The sequence below is a fragment of the Notechis scutatus genome, chromosome 8 (assembly GCF_049901735.1).
Source record: "Notechis scutatus isolate UNSWTSFEM ecotype Mainland chromosome 8, rNotScu1.2, whole genome shotgun sequence".
Taxonomy (NCBI): Eukaryota; Metazoa; Chordata; class Lepidosauria; order Squamata; family Elapidae; genus Notechis; species Notechis scutatus.
Genome location: NC_142016.1, coordinates 16,570,633 through 16,587,648, shown reverse-complemented (window position 1 = coordinate 16,587,648; position 17,016 = coordinate 16,570,633). Strand labels below are relative to the sequence as shown.

Genomic DNA, 17,016 nt, shown 5'->3' with positions numbered 1-17,016 from the left:
TCTGGGAGTTGAAGTCCACAAGTCTTAAAGTTGCCAAGGTTGGACACCCCTGGGCTACATCCTTTCTTTATAGGCCTTGTCAGCAGGTCTTAGGCACTATTGATTCTCAGGGATCTTTTCTTCTTAGCTCTGTCATTGAGCTTTATATTTATTTATTTATGTGGTGCCTTTGAGCCAGTTGTTGATTCCTTGCCTGGAATCCTGCAGATTTCTTGGTGAGATGGCAATGGTTTTGCCATTGTCTTCTCCCTCCTAGGGCTGAGAGGGAGAAGGACTGGCCCAAGGTCACCCAGCTGAATTTGTGCCTAAGATGGGACTATTTCCCTTGCTCTCCCAGTTGATAGCCAGGTTCCTTAACCACAACACCAACTGGCTGTCATTCAGTCAGCTTCTCTGACTGAATCCTGGCAAGTCAACATGCTGGTCCCTTGAATTTTGTGTTACCAGGATTTTTCTGACATGGTTCCCCCCTCTAAATGATTTGGTCTATAAAAGTCCATCAGCTCCATCTGTCAACGCAGGGTTAAGGGGTGATAGCAGTTGTAGGTCCAAACATCTGGAAAGATTCAGGTCCAGAGTACCACACAGGAGTTTTCCAAACCCCACCTGGAATGGCCAGGGATATGCGTGGCACTGTTTGCGTGTGAAGTTGCTCTGCAGCTGAGACGTTGACATCCATAACATGGTGACAAATCTTTGGCGCTTCGTGTTGGATGTGGGAATGTAAAACCGGTTCAGTTTAGAACCAAAAGGCCAACAAGATAATGTATGATTCTAATGTTTTTCTGTCCCTCTGTATTACCTTTTATCCGTGAGTGACTTGCCTTCCTTTTTTCCCCTAGTTTTCCAAATTTCCTCAATTTCTGTCCCCCTCTTTTATCTTCCCTTCCCTTCCCTTCCCTTCCTTTCTTTCCATTCCCGTTTACAAAGATACCAGGATGGCAGAAAATAAATCTCCCCCCTCCCTCCCTCCCTCCCTCCCCCTCCCTCCCTGTGTTATGTGTGTGTGTGTGTGTGTGTGTGTGTGTTTGTTTGTTTCTCAGCCTTGGCAACTTGAGGATGCCTAGACTTCAACCCCCAGAATTCCCCATCCAGCTAGGGAATTCTGGGAATTGAAGTCCAGACATCTGGAGTTGAAGTGCAGACTTCCTCAAGTTGTCAAGATTGAGATGTAGTACTCTGGAGGAATGCACAGGATATTTGCCAGGCTGAGGGCTGTGCCTGTGACTCACAATGCATTAGACTACTTTTTTGTGCCTCCATTTCCCAGGAAAAGTTAGGAGGGATATGGGAGAACAAACCTCCCAGATTCTCTCTTAGCCAAGGAAGCGGCAGGATTCAGCGGCTTGGCTCTTATGCTGAGAATTAGCAGGGCCTAGCCCCCTCTTACTGTGTGTGTCCAATAATTCACTGCTTGGATCAAAGCTTGGACTTTAGGATGCCACCAACAATAGTCCAAGCCTAGAATCAACACCAAGCTTCATGGAGGAACCTGATTTCATGCTCTCCCCACTTCGCTAATTCTGGTTGACTCTCCCTTCAAACTCTGATTTTATGTGAGCATTCACAATTTTCCAAACCTTTTATAAAGGGTGCTAATTTTCTGTGCGGCAGTCTTAAAAACGCGATCTTCCAAAATGAGAAGTACCTAACACACTCCTAGCTCAGTAATCTGCTAATACAACTGTATTAACTAAAACAACTGTACAACTGTAATCTGCTAATACAACCAGGCCATTTACCTTGCAGGCTAATAAGGAGGGTGAGTTCATATATGCATGTGAGAATATCTTTATTCTTAAAAGTGGGGTACCTATCACTTACTAAGCCAACCCATGCAGGCTTCACTCACTGTATACGGTCCTAAAATGTAGTTTGCAAGCCACAGATTTAGGGTTCACACATGCTGTGCTAAACTTAAACAAACCCACAGTAATGCTGTACTGGCTTGAACAAATCTGCCTTTTGTGTTTTTTCTGGATGCTACTTGGTTTATGGTACAAGAAAACATGGAGAGAAACAGTTCACTGAAGAAAATGATCTATGGGTTCTTTATAACCAACTTCCAATGGAGATAATGGGTCAGTCATCAGTAACTGAGTTTAAACAGGCTTGGGATAAACGCATGTCCATCACTCAACAAAAATAAAAAATAAAATAACTTTAAAAAAATATATACATAAAGTTCAAAGTAAACCAAAAACCCGAAGGGCAAACTCAATGGAGCGTCGTTTTTTTCTGCTGTCAGTTTCCTATGCTTGCACAAGAGGCAAAGTGGTGTGTATGTGAAGTACATATGTGCATTTTGAACATGATTCAGAGAAACAGCAATTTGAAAAAAAAAAGTGGAAAAAAAAGAGAGCTTGAAGGAATGACTATTGACAGAAGTTTTAACAATGACTGTGTGGTTCTGCATTTGGATGTAGTGGATTCTTGGGAGGCCACGTATCATGACTCAGCATGCTTGCCTGAAAAGCTCAGCCTCTTATGCTCTGGGCATTTTTTGTTGGTGGATCTGTCCCAATAATCCAGGCTGGGGAAACAAAGCATCCTTAGACAGGTCCACAGCTTATACGCAGGGGTGGGATTCAAATTTCTTAACAACCGGTTCTGTGGGCGTAGCCTAATTTGTGGGTGTGGCTTGGTGGTCACATGACTGGCTGGGCATGGCTTGTATGTAAACATTGTAAATATTTATGTAAATATTGAATTTTTAATAAAAAAGAGCACCTTTTACCCAAAATCAGGAAAAGCAGGCAGGCAGATTGAGTTGCTTTGCAGAATCACAGATTCACTCAGAGATCTACCTTTCTGCAATCTGCTGCCTGAGTCTGCACTGAAAAATAGAAGCTTCAGTCCTAAGGAAGATTCAGCTCTGCTCTCCACCCCCCGCAACCCCCTGAATACCACTCTTGACTGGGCCTCAGGGAAGCCTCCTGGATGAAGGCTAAGCAGTACAACAGCGATTTAGATTAGCTACAAAGAAAGAAATCGGATGAAAAATCCTGCTTTCTAGCTAATCTAAATCTCCCAGCAGAGCTGATAGTCAGAACAGCTGATCATAGGAGGGGAAAAAGCAAAAATAGCAACTTACCAAAAATTAGGCAAAGGCACAACGCAGTCAAGTTGGATGGCACACATGTGAGACAAGGAGTGACTGGGAGGGCAGGGCGGGGCCAGCCAGTGGCGCAATTTGCCAGTTCTCTGAACTGCACAGAATTGTAACAACTGGTTCTATAGAACCAGTCCGAACTGGTAGAATCCCACCCCTGCTTATAGGGCAGAAAAGGAGGTAAAAGGTATGCTGAGGTCCTAGTGACTCCATGGACATATCTGGGTGTTTGCCATTGTTTTTTTTTTCAAAAAGGTTTTATCCTCTTCCCAGACCTAGCCTACAGCTTTGAGATTTCTTGATGGGATCCCATGAAATCTAGACTGACCTTCTGCCTCGCTTGGCTTGCTTGCTTTTTATGGTCAACCAAGGTCATCCAGATCCCCCCACTTCCTAGAAAAGGAGACCAGTTGTCATTTCCTGCTTGTGAGTGTATGCGTGTGCATGTGTGAACTCATACACACCCATGCCACACACTCCTTCCTTGTTAAGGATTAATACTGATGGTTAGGACTGATGGGATTCGTGAATATATATCTGTGGTTATCAGATGTTGTTTTATTTATGAGCAAAAAGTGTTCAGGGAGTCTTCTTCCTAACTACTGATAACAACGTCATATTGATCAATGACATGTTTATTTCTGGATTCCTTTAGCAGGATGTGTCCGGCTGTGGTCTTACACAAGAGGTGGGGATTGATGGGAGCATCTGGGCAGGGAAGCTACATGGTGAGGGCAGCAGTTTCCCCCTCGCCAGCAGTAGTGCTATTTCTTGCCAACCGGGCACACCCATCCCCTGGAGAAGGGTGAGGGTGGTTGGAAAAGGACTTGCCCAGATGCACCAAAACTGACGTATCGTCTTCCCCTCTTCCCATGCTTGGTGACGTAGTGGTGGCATAGATAGATAGATAGAGAGATAGAGAGAGAGATAGAGAGAGAGATAGAGATAGAGATAGATAGAGATATATAGATAGAGATAGATAGATAGATAGATAGATAGATAGATAGATAGATAGATAGATAGATAGATAGATAGATAGATAAAAATAGATAGATAGAGATAGAGATAGAGATATAGAGATAGAGATAGATATATAGATAAATAGATAGATAGATAGATAGATAGATAGATAGATAGATAGATAGATAGATAGATAGATAGATAGATAGATAGATATAGAGATAGATAGAGATATATAGATAGATGATAGATATATAGATATAGATAGATAGATAGATAGATAGATAGATAGATAGATAGATAGATAGATAGATAGATAGATAAAAAATAGATAGATAGAGATAGAGATATATAGATAGAGATAGATATATAGATAAATAGATAAATAGATAGATAGATAGATAGATAGATAGATAGATAGATAGATAGATAGATAGATAGATAGATAGATAGATAGATATAGAGATAGAGATAGAGATAGATATATAGATATAGATATGTAGATAGAGATAGAGATAGAGAGATAGAGATCGATAGAGATAGCTTTCTCTCCTTTGTTCCTTGCCTGTTTTAACTTTCCCTCCCTTTCCTGCATAGATGCAGCTGCAACCAAAGCATTCCCAAAACTAGTGTGTCTAAACCAGGGGTATCAAAGTCAAGGCCCGAGAGCTGGATCCAGCTTTTCATGGGATGCTTAGATCTGGCCCATGAGGCCACCCTGGAAACAGCAAAGGACCGGCCCACGGTGCCTCTGAAAGTGAAAATGGAGCTCAGGAGGCCCACAGGCAGCTCTCTGAAGCTCCATTTTCACTGGCAGAGGATTGCAGGAGGCCGTCGCAGCTGAAAACGGAGCTTGGGAGCCCATTTTTCGCTGGCAGAACATGGCCATTGAGCTGGCCATGCCCATCCTGGCCATGCCCCCCGAGGTCAACCACAACCCTGATATAGCCCTCAATGAAATCGAGTTTGACAACCCTGGTCTAAAACCAAGCAGAGCTCTGAATCTTTATGGTACGTCCATCCACCTTACACCCATCCATCTATGAACTTATCTCCGCCCCCCCCGTCCCGCTGGCCTCAAAGCACCTGCTGTTTTGGCAGATAAAAGGGAAATGAAGATTGGGTGCTGAAAGATTTAGATCAGCTCTTATCTCAGTAGGAGTGGCATATCCATTTCTTCAGAGAGTCTCGCCTCCAGTTTATAGCTTGATAGGGTTCTTCCCTTCCCACAACAGGGCTTGCCACCAAGATCATGGATGCAAGTTATACGGCAGTGGTGGCTAATCTTTTGGGGTTCCTGTGCCAAAAATTGTGCATGTCCAATTTGGGCAAGTATTACAAATTCAAACAAACAAACAAACAAACACTTTCCAGACCAAAGACCATGTTGCACAGTATGTATTCCAAAAAAAGTAGCAGGTGGGTGGATGGGCGGGACAAGAACAAAATTGATTTCATTTAAAATTAAGTGATTAAAATTAAGTGTAAGTCCAGTGTAAATTAGTCTGATTAAAATTAAATATGTCCAGTATAAATTAATTTAATTAAAATTAAATGTGGTTAATAGAATTACTCTCCACTCCTGGATTTGATTGGTTTCTCTTTCTGTTTCTTAAAAATTACAATTTAGGAATGACTTTTGGAGGTTTCCAAGTTCTGTCACAACTTGTGGGAGTCTCATGCAACCCTGTGAGTTCAGGTAATGCCCCTTCATAAAGGAGCATAAATAGGAAGGAACTTGGAATAGCAAAAGGCCACAAACCCACAGCCACACTCTGCCAGGAATTATCCAGAACCAAAGACAAGATACAGAAGGATGAAAGACACACTGTAATATGCAAAATCAATTGTAACCATTGCAACCAATTCTATGTGGGACAAATACCACGTCAATTAAAAACCAGGATCCACGAATACCGGCTGGCAGTCAAATGCCATGATCCCAAATTCTTCATTTCTATTCACACCGACACCAAATAGCACCAGTTTGATTGGAGTAACACAAAAATGATCGGCCATGTAATCACCCACCCAGTGGTGGGATTCAAATTTTTTTACTACTGGTTCTGTGGCCATGGCCTGGTGGCTTGGTGGGTGTGGCAGAGGAAGGATAATGTAAAATCTCCATTCACATCCCACCCCACTAACCTGCTTTCCAGCTCCATTCTCCTGTACAGGGAGGTGGTAGTTGCCGGTTCTCCGAACCACTCAAAATTTCCGCTACTGGTTCTCCAGAACTGGTCAGAACCTGCCGAATCCCACCTCTGCACCCGCCATGCTTGTGAGTACATCTAAGCTGACCTACAACCAGCCTATGAACCCTTCAGAATCCAAACCAGCCGCACAGCCAACCAGAGACAGCACTTAAACACTTAGCAACTGTTTTTGCTTACCGATGGGAATTTTAGGCACAGTTTGCGGTCCTAAGTCAAGGACTTCCTGTACACCGTATTTTTATACACCACCGCATCCATGCCACTGTGCTCTTGCCATACACGCAGAGAAGGGGAATGCACGATCTGCTAAGGCCTCTGGAGGTGTTCATGACCTCCTCTATGGCCGGATGCCTGGTTTTGTGTGCAGTCTTGGAAGAAGACCAGCTGGACTTTTAGATCATGGGGTGGGAAAATAAAAAAACCTGGCTCTACCTCAAAGGGATTTGGATCATGCTGGTGTCCAGTGGCCGGCCTCTCCCCTGTTTCTATCCAAGCGCTTTTGGACTGGAATTCTGCTGGATCTCCCACAGGGAATGGCTCTGAATCTCTCTTTGTGAATGAATACTTTTCTCTGTGGGACTCTTGGCATTTCTGTTTTTGCCTACAGCCTACGTCCTCTAAGGAAGGAGGAGTGGGGATGAAAGTCTCTTCGGAGGCAAGATTTAAGCCCTACCCTTGTTCTCTATTTATCATTAGGGCCAGGGGCAGGGGGGCAAGGAGGGGTTGCCTCTTGCAAACCGTACAGTGGAGTCTGTCTGAACACTCTAAACAGCTCCATGCTATATATGACTTGCCTCCAGAAGTTCTGGGTGTGCCCCAACATCTGGAGGTTTTAAAGAAGAGATTCAACAACCATTTGTTGGAAAAGTTATAGGATTTCCCTGCTTGAGCAGGGCGGTTGGACTCCCTTACAACCAGGGGTGGGATTCTCCAGGTTTAACAACCAGTTTGGTGATTGTGCACTTCACTCACATGCACAGCACTCGAGTAACCCAGCTGAAAAGCGACAATCCGCTATACCGCGCTAATCAGCTGAAACGATATAGGTAGGTAAAGCACAGGGCTCAGAGGATGTGGGCCCACATGATAGTCACAGCGAACCGGTTCGCTGCCAGCTGATTTTCGGAGCAAGGGGTTCGGCCGAACTGGTCCAAACCGGTCGAATCTCACCCCCTGCTTCCAACCCTGTTACTCTGTTATCAACAAACTCTCTGCTTAAAGATAGTTTGGTCTGAGATATCTATTATTACATTATTAAGAGTAGGCTGCAATATGCTTCCTTTCTTACACTGACCCAGTTGGCCATGATGTAGGAGATAACTAGGCTGGTGGAGTCAAACACATCATCAGTCTGGAATCTCTACACTCTGTAAGAGTCCTAGCCTGCTTGAAACCTGTTGACTCTTATCTGGCACCAATCTGCCTTGACAGCTAGTAGCTGTGATTCTTGTGCAGAGGTAGCATGAAATAAACTTGTAGTGCTTTTGGATCCTGTCCTGGCTCCTGATCTCCTGGGTCATCCTCATTCAGTCATGCCCAACCCTCAGCCACTTTGTGGATCAGCACTTTCCATGCCTCTCTGTCTCACATCGACTCCTTTAAACCCACCATAGTCATCTCAGTGCCATCCTTTATAGCAGGGGTCCCCAAACTTGGCAACTTTAAGATTTGTGGACTTCAACTCCCAAAATCCTGGAAGTTGAAATCCACAAGCTTTAAGTTGTGAAGTTTGGTGACCTCTTGTTATGCCCCTGGTGGAGTCTGACTCTGAGGAAGAGGAGGAACAGCCAACAGGGAGTGGAAGTGTGGCTCCGGAGGTGGTGGAGGAAGCTGGGGAGGGGCATTGAGGCTGGCTGAGCAGTCAGAGGAGGATCCGGGCCCATCCCCTCTCCATCCTAGGTCACGCAGGGAGGAGAGGATCAGGGAAAAGCGAGGTTTACTCAAGAGGAGATTACCATGATCCTCCTCGTGGCTTGCAGGTGGGAGCTATGTATATAAGTTTGCAACTGCGCAGTTAGAATTGCTGAAGTCAACTAGTGTTCACCTTGAAAGAGGCTTATCTTTGCTGGCGTTCTTCCCATGGACTTTTCTCAGTTATTTTCCTGAAGTTTATAATTAGTTATCTCGGCTTGCTTCAGAACTCTCATCAATGCAGTTTGTTTTGGTTTTCTGTTTTCCTCCTTATTTACTTTTGTGACTTTAAACTGTGCCTAATAAAACAGTGAAGTTAAGTTGAAGGCTTTACCGGACTTTAATATATGTTTTGAGTTTTGGGTTATTTTGAGAGACATCACACCTCTGCTTTATAGTGTCCAGCCAGTGGGTCCTAAGGTGGCCGCTTCTCCTTTTCCCACTGATCATTCCCAGCACGACTGACTTTTTGACTTTTTGAGTGAGTCAGCTCTCACGACATGACCCAAAGTATGACAGCCTCTGTTTGGCAATCCTGGCTTCAAGTGATATTTTAGGTGAGGTTCGATCTAGGACAGGGTGTCAAACTCGATTTCATTGAGGGCCCCTTCAGGGTTGTGTTTGGCCTTGGGGGGCTGGTGCGGTGTGGCCAGGGTGGACGTGACCAGCCGAACGTCTCTGATCAAGGCTCTGTTTTCAGCCATGACAGCCTCTTGCAGACTTCTGCCAGCAAAAACAGAGCCTTGGGGGGCAACAAAAGAAGACCCAGACGATCAGCTGGGACTCAATGGGAGGCGGAGAATAGATGGGGGCAGGGCCAGTCAGAGGTGGCATTTGCTGGTTCTCCAAACTACTCAAAATTTCCACTACCGGTTCTCCAGAACTAGTCAGAACCTGCTGAATACCTACCTCTGAGCCACTGGAACCTGACAATAATCTTAAAACCTTTTTGAGGCCCATTGATGCCTTTAAATGAGATGGGTAAATGTTTTGAGCCGGATCGAATCCATCCCCGTGTTACAAGCTGATACTTCCTACCACGCATTTGTCCTACGTGTTGATGTTTCTTCAGCAATTTTTGGAACAAGTTTGTGAAGCCTGGTCTTTTATTCTACCCTTATGTTTAAATTTCTCAGCTTTTGAACAATAGCACATGTTTCAGATTCTCAGCTTGTTAAAGATAGCCCATCCAAATGGTTTGAATTCCAAAAGAGAAGAACTAATTGGGACTTTCCAAGTTCTGTTTTTTTCCACAGTTTACTGGAGGTTGGCCATGCTGTTGCTATACTTCACTCCCCAAACATTCTTATCTATCTATCTATCTATCTATCTATCTATCTATCTATCTATCTATCTATCTATCTATCTATCTATCTATCTATCTATCTATCTATCTATCTATCTATCTATCTATCTATCTCCATATACAAGTAATCCTTGACTTATGACCACAATTGGAACCCGAGTTTCTGTTGCTGAGCAAGGTTAAGTGAGTTGTGGCTGATTTTACACCCTTTGTGTCATGGTTTTTAAGTTGAATCACGGCAGTTGTTAACTGAAGCATGATCATTAAGTGAATTCAGTTTTCCCAATGTACTTTGCTTGTCAGAGACCAGCTGAGAAGGTTGCAGAGCGTGATCACATGACCTCAGGATGTTGTAACTGCGTAAATACACGCAAGTTGCCAAGCCCCCAAATTTTGATCACATAACCATGGGAAAGCTGAAACCGTCATAAGTTTGAGAACTGGATGTCAGTCTCTTTTTTCAGTGCCATTGTAACTTTGAGCAGTCACTAAACGAATATGTGATGACCCGGGGTGTGGCACAAAGGCAACACAGTCAGATAATCAGTAGGAGTCCCTTTATTAGCTCTAACTTTGCCCCCAATGTCCTGGTTACCTTCTGGCTGGAGAAAAACTCTCACAGGAACAGCCTTTGGTACAGAGAATAAAGTCCAAAACATGGTCAACAAAAACTGTCTATCAGTCCAAACAAGGCGAAATGAGGTAATTAGTCCGGTAGGGCAGGAGAAGGAATTCCAGATATGAAGGCACGGCAATAGCTCAACACAGTTGGGAAGATGCCAGAAACACAGATTCAACACAAGATAAACTCATATTTGCTCTCAGCAGCTCCTGCACTCAACATGCATTTCTTTTAAACTCTCTTCCCAGCTGTCGCTAATGAAGGGAATCAGGGCCCTTTCCTCCCCACGTTGCTCTCTTCTCCATTCCTCCCTGCGTGCCCTAGAATGAAGAGGGGGTGGGCCTGGGTCTTCCTCTGAACTCCCTCTCCCTTTTTCTACCTCTCCCTTGTTCTACCTCTTCCCTGCTCTGCCCAGCCAGATGTTGCCCTTCCCCAGTTTCCTCCGCAGTCAACGGAGCCACTCTCCCACTCCCTGACAGCTGTTCATCTTCCTCATCAGATTCAGACTCCGACAGGGGCATGACAGACTAGTTGTAAGTCAAGAATTACCTATGTTCATTCTGTAAAGCAAACTATCTTCTTTTCCTCTACCCTGTGTTTTTTTTCTTACAATAATTTTGACAATAAATGATAAATAAAATTTTGTTTTTTTTAAAAAATAGGATATTGTTGATTGTACCAGTACACTAGTCTGTAAACTTCAAAAAAGTAAATTACGCCTCCCAGGATCCACCAGTCCAGTTTCCGCAAAGTAGAATATAACTCTGCATTTCAGGGATCTTGTGTTAGCCCATGTAAATGTATGCAGATTTAATCAACATTTGAATGCCTGAAAACCTTAAAATTAATGAATTGATTGGTCCTATTCAGAAGAGAAAAAAATAAGGCATTTTGCATTTTTTCTTGTGTATTGATATTGTCTTTCTAAGTGGCAGCATATAATGAAGCCTTATTCAGAGCCAATGTGACAACTCTGCAGAAGAAAATTCTTGAAGTCAAAAGCCATGTGCAGTCAATCTGAGCTTTTTCTCTTTCTATATTATATAAACATTTGATGGTGCCACAGAGATGGATGGCCATGATAAAAGCACTGGAAATAGTTTTTTAGGAAATTTTGTATTTCACACTGTAAGCTTTTAGTGAATACTGTGTCCAATGCAAACGTTTCACTAATTTTGCTGCAGCCTGTGGAATGAGGTTCAGATTTTCTTATTTTCTTCATAGATTTTATTTTAATTTTATTTTGCATCTCAGTCGTATGTATGTATAAGGAGTGTGTATTCTTTGAGTGAGCCCAGGGTCAAATAATTGGCAGAACCACAACAATTAAATTTGATTCAACAGATTTAACAGATAATCAAAGTTGGAAGGGACCTTGTAGGTCATCTAGTCCAACCCCCCGCCCAAGCGGGAGACCCTACACCATTTCTGACAAATGGCAGTTCAATCTCTTCTTGAAAGTCTCAACTGACGGCGCTCCCACAACTTCCGAGGGCAAGCTGTTCCATTGGTTGATTGTTCTCACTGTCAGAAAGTTTCTCCTTAGATTTAATTTTTAAATTAGGATCACATTACATTAATTAGATTTCCGTGATTGTCTCCATGGACAATCATTTCATTTTCTCTTTTTGCCATGGTACAAAACAAAAGAAATAAAACAAAACAAAACCAATTAAGTGCTAAAATTTGGGTTCAATTTTTAAAAATTTTTTTTTTGGAAACTTGCAGATTGCAGGACTGCTGTTTGGGGAAAGAGGTATTGTTTAACGGTTGAAGTTATATGAAAAGTCCCACCTTCAATCTGTAAAATGATAAAAATGGAGAGAGTCATTTTAGAAGATTGACTACACAAACACATACAAACACACACCCTGCTTTATGCCGGAATCTCAAATTGCCAACTACTCTAAACTCTGGGGAATGATAGGCAGATGTAGGCTGAGTTCAGCCAACAAAGAGAAAATGAAGCAATCTATATTCTGGTTTTGCTCGGCCATTAGTATAAGGTAGGTTAGCTGGAACATCCTTCTGTCACTAGATTTGGCAACAGACCAAACACAAATGTTTGAAATAGATCCATCTTTTCTATTTCATCCACTTCTAATTTAATGCACAAAATGCTGTAGCCAAATGAGGAAATGACCATAGACAGGCTAGAAGTCTGTACCTGTCTGAGCTCCTGGCTTTTAATTTTATTCTTTCTTGCTCCGTGTTTGGCCTTTGTTCAGCTGGTGACCCAGCTAGCCAGGGATCATGGCCTTCCAAATGCTAGGCCTATCTTTAGGGTCCCGAAGTTGCAGGTGTCAGTTCCCAGCTGGGTAGGAATTCTAACAACACATCCGAAGGTCACCAGCTGGGGAGAGCTGGATTCATCTCTTGATTAAATTTGCATACATTTACATGGGTTAACACCATATCCCTGAAATGCAGAGATATATACTCACATGGTTTTTTACAGAAACTGGACTTGCGGATCCTGGGAGATGTTATTAAAAATAAAATAAAAAGACTTTCATTCCTAAGTGGGATTTTTTTTTTTAAAAAAGTGGGATATAGCCTTTAAAAGTCATGCTCACTTTTTTCTCTTTCAGAAAAGGATGCTTACATTCTTTGTACAAAAAAAGAATTCTTTGCCTGTGTTTAACCGAGACGGCATTTTGCGGATGAGTTTGCTAGTTGGTTATTGAATTGTATGTGCAGGTAACTTTCCTAAGACTGTTACTTCAACAGATCTCTATTCAGCCAAGCCGTAGGTGCATGATAGAGATTGCTTTTAAGAGGTCCCTCTCCACTGTTCAGTTGTCCCTTTCCCAATGTTTCCAAAATAACTGTTATTGATATTGAGGATGAACACATATTCCTTTTACTCCTTTATTTTAAGGGTAGATCTGTGCTGTTGTTAGCCCTTCAGGGTAGTTCCACATGAAGGAATGCCAACTCTAGTAATAGCAATAGCATTAGCACTCAGGCTTATATACTTATATACCACTTCATAGTGCTTTAAAATACTCTCTAAGCCAGGGGTGTCCAACCTTGGCAATTTTAAGACTTGTGGACTTTAACTCCCAGAGTTAAAGTTGAAGTCCACAAGTCTTAAAGTTGCCAAGGTTGGACACCCCTGCTCTAAGCAGTTTACAGAGTCAGTGTGATGACCCAGGGTGGGATACAAAACAAACACAGTCACAGAAAACAGGTGAAGCACCTTTTATTCCTTCACTTTGCTTCCAAGCTCCGAATGGAAGACAAAAACACTCCCACACAAACAGTTAAACGAAGAAGGAAAAAAAGCAACACAAACCAGGCAAGATAAGGGCTGGCAGACATCCACAGATACACATTGGGAAGGAAGACAAACTCAGAGAGGAACTATAAACTAGAGATATTTACACGCTTTGTTTTTAGAGTTCGCCAGTACAGAGGTCCATACTTTTATTCAGTTGTCACAGTTGCAACCCATGAAGAAGATCATGACCCTCTCCTCCCGAGTAGACCACGTCTCTCCTTATCCTCTCCTCCCTGTGTGCCCTAGAATGCAGAGGGGATGGGCCTGGATCCTCCTCTGCCTGCTCAGCCGGCCTCTGCCCTTCCCCAGCCTCCTCCACAACCTCTGCAGCCACATTTCCACTTCCTGTCGGCTGTTCCTCCTCTCCCTCAGAGTCGGTCTCCACCAGGGGCATGACAGTCATATTGACCACAACAACCTGGGTCCTCATTTTACCGACATCGGAAGGATGGAAGGCTGAGCCAGCCTTGAGCCGGTGAGAATCGAACTGCTTGCAGTCAGCAGAATTAGCCTGCAATACTGAATTATAACCACTGTGCCACCACGGCTCAATCAATACCAACTCTATCGTTGTTGTAAGATTACATTAACAGAATCTTGCAAGACTGATATACTGTAATTTTTCCTTCTCCTTTCCTCTTACTCTCTGGAAAATGCAGGAGGGTCCTTTCTAAAATCCTTCCCACACCACCATTCTTTCTGCAGGCTCAGAAATTTCTTCTGGCTAGTCTGAGGATTTTCCTTCTGTCCCTCAAAGTCATTCCCACATACCATTAGAGTTGCGAATTCTGCAGTTTCCAATCAAAGTTGCAAACTTAGGGAGCTTTGGGAAAAGTGTGTGTGTTTGGGGCAGGCAGAAAAAGCTCTCAGGTTGCCAAACTGTGTCCTGACCAATTAATTGATTAAACATTGCAGGCCGACTTAAACCCCTTTCCCCTCCTCCCTTCCCATTAGACAAATCTCAAGGCTCTTTTCTCTGCTTATTGAACGCTGTGTTAAATCTACTCTGTGACAGACTGCTGTGTGCTGATTTATGGATCAGGCATCTTAGCAAACTGACCATAACAATGTTCCTTCTTCTCCCTTTCTTTTATTAGCAATAGATTTATGAAGCCCACCCCAAAGTTTGAAGTATTTTTTTTAAAAAAAAAAGTTAGAAAATTTTATTTGGTTGCGCTTAACTGATCAACTTAACCAGGAACTGTGCTATATATTCAGATAGCTCAATTTTTAATCCTGAGGTAAAAGGATGTTTGAGCTCATAGATTTCTAAAATTCACCTTCTCCTTCTCCAGGCCAGAACTGAAGATGGGCAGTGGTTTCCTTGTGGGATTTATATTTCTTTACAGTAATAATATGGAATTTTCTGAGTAATTAATGGTAATGTCTAAAATCCAAGGAGCCACTGTGGTGTAGTGGTTAAGGTATCGGATTAAAACAGAAGTTGGCAGCTATGGCCTTTAACTACTATGGACTTCAACTCCCAGAATTCCTGAGCCAGCTATGCTAGCTCAGGAATTCTGGGAGTTGAAGTCCACAGGTTGTAAAGAGGCCATTGTTGCCAACTCTGGATTGGAAGCACTGAATCCAGATTCTAGTCTCCTCTTAGAATTTTTGGGGCAGTCACTCTCATTCAGCTCAACATACTTCTCAGATTTTTTGGGTGGGGATAATTTAAAAAGGAAACCTCTTCTACTTAATGCTTCTGGACAATAGTCAAGTTATAAAGCTGATAACGAAAAAGCCTATTGGCACAAGGAGCACAATTTCAAAACAAAAACATGGTCCAGATTGAAATCTAGTGTCCTACTGTCAACGTCAGAGCTAAAACCTCTTAGCAGACTGGAAGGTTGTAACAATGATGATGCTGTTGTTTTCCCCTTGATGCCATCAAGATTATAGCCTGTGTGCCAGGCAAAGCTCTCTGGTGGCAGATACCAGGTCTTGATAAGGCCACACCTGGAATATTGCATCTAGTTTTGGTCATCACAATGTAAAAAAAAATGTTGAGAGTTGAGACTCTAGAAAGAGTTCAAAGAAGAGCAACAAAGATGATTAGGGACGGGAGGCTAAAACATACAAAGAACGGTTGCTGGAATTGGTTATGTCAGGTTTAAAAAAAGAAGGAACGGGGTGACATGATTAGTTTAGTATAGTTTAGTTTGCTTTATTGTCATTGCACCTGGTACAATGAAATCTAACACCATCTTCAGTGCACATCATGACCATGAAAATAAACACAAGCACACATCCTTCACACTCCACACATTGAACCGAAAACCCCCAACACTGCACCAACACTGCACTATACAGTAGAATTCAACAGAGCTACTGGCCTGGGATAGAAGCTGTTTTTCAGCCTATTTGACCTTGTTTTTATTATTCTGTACCATCTGCCAGGTGGTAATAATTCAAAAAGAGAATGCCCAGGATGAGATGGATCTTTGATAATGTTTTGCACTTTCTTAAAGCAGTGGGAGCTATAAAGCTCTTCCAAAAAGGGGAGAGGGCAACCAATGATCCTCTGGGCAATGACATTAGTCCTCTGGAGTGCTTTCCTATCTGCCTCTGTGCAATTGGCAAACCATATACAGGTGCAGTAAGATAAAATATTCTCTATGGTGCAGCGGTAGAAGGTCACCAGCAGTTTTTCATTGAGTTGTTGTTTATGATAAGTCTCAGGTAGTATAATCTCTGCTGGGCCCCTTTGACCAGTGCTGCAATGTGAGCAACCCAAGATTAGGTCCTCTTTTATGGTAATGCCCAGAAACTTAAAACTGACTACTTGCTCCACTCGGTCTCCATTGATAATCAAGGGCTGGATGTCTGATCTGTTCCTTCTATAGTCCGCTATAAGCTCCTTGGTCTTATTGATGTTGAGGACCAAGTTATGGTCTCCACACCACAAAAGCAACTGGTCCACCTCATCTCAGTAGGCAGACTCATCCCCCCCACCCCCGGAGATGAGTCCCACCACTGTTGTATCATCTGCAAATGTAGTAATAGTATTACTAGCGTGAGTGGGAATGCAGTCATGCAGATAAAGAGTATAGAGTAAGGGACTCAACACACAACCCTGTTAGCAGTGTTCCAACATCTCAGGGGCTACCAAAGAAGAGGGGCTCAACCTATTCTCCAAAGCACCTAAAGGCAGGACAAGAGGCAATGGGTGGAAACTAATCAAGGAGAGAAGCAACCTAGAATTAAGGGGAAATTTTCCTGACAATGAGAACAGTTAATCAGTGGAAAAATAAGCAGCTGTTTATAGCGTCTACTGTATCTCCCTGCCAAAGGCCCTCCATTCCTTGGGAACGTGACTTCATGCCCCCATTTGTCCCAAGTTCTTCTCTGGGATGGAGGGTGGGTTCCTTGCCAGTTTCCTCTGCAACCCAGGCAATGTGACTCTTCCTCTGGTCTTCAACCTGTGCTGACTTGCCACAGCCCACAAGCAATTTGGGAAGGGCGTGTGCTGGAGGAGCGCCTGGGTTCCCCTGCGAGAAGGCTGTGCTTGGTTGTGCTCTAATGATGGGGATGCGATAAGAACACTTGGTGGAGGCAATTGAACCCAGGGGAGAGAATACTGTAATTTCATGCAAAAATTACAGG

At 43.1% G+C, this 17,016-nt stretch overlaps 1 protein-coding gene across 1 annotated transcript in view; it reads left to right on the top strand.

Annotated features, from left to right (window-relative positions):
- The window catches only part of FOXO6 (forkhead box O6), a 155,840-nt gene that overhangs the window by 77,256 nt on the left and 61,568 nt on the right, over window positions 1–17,016 (top strand).